The sequence below is a fragment of the Doryrhamphus excisus genome, chromosome 7 (genome assembly GCF_030265055.1).
Source record: "Doryrhamphus excisus isolate RoL2022-K1 chromosome 7, RoL_Dexc_1.0, whole genome shotgun sequence".
NCBI lineage: Eukaryota > Metazoa > Chordata > Actinopteri > Syngnathiformes > Syngnathidae > Doryrhamphus > Doryrhamphus excisus.
The window spans coordinates 1806128-1812507 of NC_080472.1; the positions used below are offsets into that span (position 1 = coordinate 1806128).

General features: G+C 31.6%; 1 protein-coding gene across 3 annotated transcripts in view; it reads right to left on the minus strand.

The window, feature by feature from the left end:
* LOC131132146 (mucin-2-like) overlaps window positions 1–6380 on the minus strand; it is a 49715-nt gene that overhangs the window by 14569 nt on the left and 28766 nt on the right. For 2 of the 3 annotated variants that reach the window (XM_058077492.1, XM_058077494.1), the window contains exons 1-2: window positions 3290–3360; window positions 876–917 (exon numbers count right to left, since the gene is read on the minus strand). The gene's annotated coding sequence lies outside the window, so the exon portion shown is untranslated. Of the gene's footprint in view, window positions 1–875; window positions 918–3289; window positions 3361–6380 lie in introns of those variants that run through there. The other variant, XM_058077493.1, reaches the window with a different exon arrangement.

Genomic DNA, 6380 nt, shown 5'->3' on the forward strand with positions numbered 1-6380 from the left:
ATATTATTACTATTTATTACTATGAATATTATTATTTTAATAAAATGACAACTCGAATATGACTTTTTTAAATATATATATTTTTTTGCTGTTTTTTGCTTTCTTGTTAAATAATCTCCGTAAATTTGCTCCTCATAATATTGTGACTTTATTCCAATAATAGTTTTTTTTTTCCATAATATTATTATTTTTTTCCCCTGACGTAAAATAACAATGCCACATAATACATAATGTATGTTTTTTTTATGTGAATTATACTCCTTATACTTCCTTATTATACTCCTTATACTTCCTTAGTTGTTTCATGTGGAAGGGTCTCATTTTGAGGCGGGGGGCTAGACAGGGTCGGGCGGTCTAATTTTAGTCCGAGGGAAAAAATAACAGCAAACATTCTGACATTCAGCACCTGCTGCTCGATGTCTTCCACTCACAGAAACAACTTTTGGAAATCAATACCGGGGGGGGGGGCTAAATCCACTCAGAGCTTCCATAAGCGTTGACTTTGTATCTCCTGAAAGTTTTGCATAAGAATAATACCACACATTATGCTTTAAAAATGATTTTTTTTTTTTTTTTTACATGGTGCTGTGGAGTAAATATTAATTTGCGTTGTCTGAGAGACGCCATAGCGAGGCGGCGAACTGATACATGAGAAGTCGCTTTTTTTAAGGCTGCGGTTCTTGGGTGTCTTGGCTTATGTTGTGAAGCGGCTCAAAAGTGGAAAAAGCGTAAGATAATCTTTCATAAAAATGTGCCGTGACCTCAACCGGTCTAAATTTAAACAAGTCAATAAAACTAAATTAAATCCAAATTCATTTATTCATTTTTATGGTAATGTTAATATAATTTAAATTTGTAAGGAATGCATACAGTACCTGACGGTAGACGCCGGTGTCGGCTTTGTTTTGCTTTCAATCCTGTTGGTACAAGACCAAAATATTACTGCGAAGTATAAAAAAAATATATAACTTCAATAACTATAAAAGCAATCTTCACTCGCTAAATGTACTGCAAAAAAAAGGTCAGTCAGGATAATTCATAATGGCGCCTACAGAGAACATACTAACTCCTTATTTCTAAAATCACAAAAACTTGCTGATATAGTTAATCTTTTTTAGCATAAGGCTAAAAATAACCAATTAGCTAAAAATGTCATCCGGGAGAAATATGATCTCAGGGAAAAACTACATTTGAAACGCTTCTATGCTAGGACTACGTTAGCGTTAGCATAGCATTTCAGTACGTGGAATCAAACTATGGGACGGATTGAGTAAGGAAATCAAACAATGCACAGCGATGAGCCAATTCAAGAAACAATACAAGCAGTTGATGTTTGCTAAATACAAGGATGAAGAGTCTTGAACCAGTCATGATGTGCTATATATATCACTGTATTGGTACTTACTATTATTATGTCATTGTATGGTCATATCACCGCATACTTTGGTACGTGACAAAAAATAAAAATTAATTTAAATTAATTTAAATACATTTTTAAAAATGTAAAAAAATTTAAAACATTTTTTAAAAATTTTTAAAAGTTTAAAAAAATTAAAACAAATTAAAAAAACTAAAATAAAACTAAAATAAAACTAAAATTTAATGAATAAATCACTTAAATTATATTAGGAAAGCAGGACGTGAACAAATGTAACAGTTACCGATTGTAAAAGTAACCAGATGGAGGGGTAGGATTTAATAAGCTTTGCTTCTTCCTACTCCTTTCGGACATGTGGAACGCTGAAATTAAGGTATCGTACCGGCGATTCAATTGTCACCAAATGTCAAATTTCAAGTATCGACCGGTAAATTGAGAGCTTTGCCTTCAGCACGACGGTCAAAGACCCAGAGATAAAAAATAAAATTAAAAAAATGTAAAAAAATAAATAAATAAAAACTTAAATTAAACTTAAATAAAAATCAGAAAAAAAACAAAAAATTTTGAACGAAAAATTTTACAAACAAAACAAACAAAAAAATTTACAAACAAAACAATCGTATGACTGCAGATGCTACGCTGATCCACTTGTTGATTTCACTTAAGACCTAGAGATAAAAAATAAAAAATAAAACAAATTGACAAAAAAATAAATTAAAAATTTAAATTAAACTGAAATTTAAATAAAAATTAGAAAAAAAAACCAAAATTTTTCGAAATTTTTTTTTACAAAAAAACCCAAACTATATTAGGAAAGCAGGAAGTGAACAAATGTAACAGTTACTGATTGACAAAAAATAAAATAAAAACTTAAACAAAAAACTTGAAAAAAAAGAAACTTAAATTGAAATAAAAATTAGAAAAAAAAACAAAATTTCGAAAAAAAAATTACAAAAAAACTTAAACTATTAATTATTACTTAAACTATATTAGGAAAGCAGGAAGTGAACAAATGTAACAGTTACTGATTGTAAAAGTAACCAGATGGAGGGGTAGGATTTAATAAGCTTTGCTTCTTCCTACTCCTTTCGGACATGTGGAACGCTGAAATTAGGTATTGTACCGGCGATTCACAATTGTCACCAAATGTCAAATTTCAAGTAAGACTGCAGATGCTACGCTGATCCACTTGTTGATTTCACTCAAGAACCAGCGATAAAAAATAAAAATAAAAAAAATTGACAAAAAATAAAATAAAAACTTAAACTTAAATTTAAATAAAAATTAGAAAAAAAAACAAAAAAATTCGTTTTTTTTTTTTTTACAAAAAAAACCAAACTATATTAGGAAAGCAGGAAGTGAACAAATGTAACAGTTATTGATTGTACGCTGAAATTAGGTATTGTACCGGCGATTCAATTGTCACCAAATATCAAATTGACAAAAAAATAAATAAAAACTTTAATTATGAAATTAAATTTAAATAAAAATTAGAAAAAAAACAAAAAATTTTCTTTAAAAAAATTACAAAAAAAACTAACTATTAGGAAAGCAGGAAGTGAACAAATGTAACAGTTATTGATTGTAAAAGTAACCAGATGGAGGGGTAGGATTTAATAAGCTTTGCTTCTTCCTACTCCTTTCGGACATGTGGAACTGTGAACTGATTATGTGATGCATTCAATTGTAATCTGATGCACGTTCAAATGAAATTCAACCATTACCATTACCAATGTATCGTTCTAGAAATCATTTTTTTTATTGTATGTATCATGCATTTCATATCAAGATTTAAAGTTAGCATACATGCTGCTAGCAATTCCATGTTTTGCAGGTAAGCCAATGGCATCCGGCCACTTCAAGGACACATCACCAGCTTGTCCATCAAGCCACACACACACTTTGCTTTACCTTTTTGGCGAGCGGATGTCGGGACAAACTGCTCCCTGCTTGTTAATCCCGGGCTCGGAGTGCCACGGGCATCCTCAAGTGAACTGGAGCTTTAAGGAGAGAGGCGCTCCAAAAATAAACCTCTTCCCTACGGTGCGTGTTGCAAGGCATAGGTCGGAGGTTTTTTTTCCCCCGGACCACCTGAGGGGATCAAGGTGCAGCCCCCTACCGGTGGCTGATGGCTGTTCACCGGACTTGGGTAAAGTCGGGCGAGCCAGCCAATCACAGGGCACATATAGACAAACAACCATTCACACTCACATTTTATACCTATGGACAATTTGGAGTCGCTAATTAACCTAGCATGTTTTTGGAATGTGGGAGGAAACCGGAGTACCCGGAGAAAACCCACGCAAAAGTCCACACAGAGATGACCGAGGTTGGAATTGAACTCGGGTCTCCAAGCTGCGAGGCCTGCGCACTAACCACCATATTTTTATCATTACAGTATAAAAAAAACCTGTTTACGACCTTGTATCAGAGCCCTCTAGCCATAAAATAACACCCCTATAGTCACCGTTACTCTCCTACCAGACAATATAGTAGACATTAGCCAGCCAATCACAGGGGCACATATAGACAAACAACCATTCACACTCACATTCATACATAGAACATGGGTAAGTTTCAGGAAAATATCAGTTCCCAACTAAAAATTTTTTTTTTTTTTTTTTGCTTTTGTGACATACCTATGGACAATTTGGAGTCGCTAATTAGCCTAGCATGTTTTTTGGAATGTGGGAGGAAACCGGAGTACCCGGAGAAAACCCACGTAAAGTCCACACAGAGATGACCGAGGGTGGAATTGAACTCGGGTCTCCTAGCTGTGAGGCCTGTGCACGAACCACTCAATCACCGTGCAGCCATATTTTTATCATTACAGTATAAAAAAACCTGTTTACGACCTTGTATCAGAGCCCTCTAGCCATAAAATAACACCCCTATAGTCACCGTTACTCTCCTACCAGCCAATATAGTAGACATTAGCCAGCCAATCACAGGGCACATATAGACAAACAACCATTCACACTCACATTCATACATAGAACATAGGTAAGTTTCAGGAAAATATCAGTTCCCAACTAAAAAAATTTTTTTTTTTTTTTTTTCTTTGGTGACATACCTATGGACAATTTGGAGTCGCTAATTAACCTAGCATGTTTTTTGGAATGTGGGAGGAAACCGCAGTACCCGGAGAAAACCCACGCATACACGGTGGAGAACATACAAACTCCACAAAGAGATGGAATTGAACTCGGGTCTCCAAGCTGTGAGCTCTGCAACGCTAACCACTCGACCACTGTGCAGCCTTGTTGAAAATATACTGTTGAGAATAAATGAATACAATTTCATGTAAAAAAAAAATAATAATAATAATAATAATAGAATCAAAGTTATAAATGTATGTTGAGTGCTTTCGGGCCAGCAGAGAAGGCCTTGCTGGCCCTGACTGAACACACCAATGCATTCTGGAATGCCTGCAAAGGCGCTAAGCCTACTGATGACACCCACATTGTTTACACACGCCACAATGTTATTTAGTACAGAATTAGAAATGGTTTCATTCTATGTAAAGAAATGAATGTTGGCGTTTCGTTACAATGCAAGAAATATTCCCAAATTGGTGAGAATAAGCTAGCACAAGGAGTCGTAGCAAAAGCGTCCAGGTCCAGGTCCAGGTTCAGTCCAGTCCACCGGTCTTTGATCCCATTTACAAGCGGTATTAAAACGGGATCCGTGTTCGGACACGTTATCCAGATGATAAACAATCCAATCTTGCCTTTGGTTTTGCACCTGTTATTTGGAATAGATCTCATTATCCTCATTCAGATCCAAAGATTAGCTTACATCGGGAAGGAATACACAACAGTTCACGGAAAATTAGCCTGGAAAATTAATCTTTTTGTTTTAGCTTGATTTTTTTTTAAACCCAAGAATAATAAAAAATATTCAAAAAAAAGTTGTAATTTACAAGAATATTGTAAATTATTTTTTTAGCTTGATTTTTTTTAAACCCAAGAATAATAAAAAAAATTCAAAAAAAAGTTGTAATTTACAAGAATATTGTAAATTATTTTTGTTTTAGCTTGATTTTTTTAAACCCAAGAATAATAGAAATATTTTTTAAAAAGTTGTAATTTACAAGAATATTGTAAATTATTGTTTTTGTTTAAGCTTGATTTTTTTTAAACCCAAGAATAAAGAAAATATTTTTAAAAAAGTTGTAATTTACAAAAATATTGTAAATTATTGTTTTTGTTTTAGCTTGATTTTTTTAAACCCCAAGAATAATAAAAATATTCAAAAAAAAGTGGTAATTTACAAGAATATTGTAAATTATTGTTTTTGTTTTAGCTTGATTTTTTTAACCCAAGAATAATAAAAATATTCCCAAAAAAGTTGTAATTTACAAGAATATTGTAAATAATAGTTATTGTTTTAGCTTGATTTTTTTTTAACCCCAAGAATAATAAAAAATATTCAAAAAAAAGTTGTAATTTACAAGAATATTGTAAATTATTGTTTTTGTTTAAGCTTGATTTTTTTTAAACCCAAGAATAAAGAAAATATTTTTAAAAAAGTTGTAATTTACAAAAATATTGTAAATTATTGTTTTTGTTTTAGCTTGATTTTTTTAAACCCCAAGAATAATAAAAATATTCAAAAAAAAGTGGTAATTTACAAGAATATTGTAAATTATTGTTTTTGTTTTAGCTTGATTTTTTTAACCCAAGAATAATAAAAATATTCCCAAAAAAAGTTGTAATTTACAAGAATATTGTAAATAATAGTTATTGTTTTAGCTTGATTTTTTTTAACCCCAAGAATAATAAAAAAAATTCAAAAAAAAGTTGTAATTTACAAGAATATTGTAAATTATTTTTTTTAGCTTGATTTTTTAAAATCCAAGAATAATAAAATTATTCAAAAAAAAAAGTTGTAATTTACAAGAATAAAGTAATATTATGAAGAAAAATTATGCCATTTAATTTCGGAATATTAAGGAAAAAATGGAACATTCAAGTTTGTTTATTCCGAGAACAGATAAGTC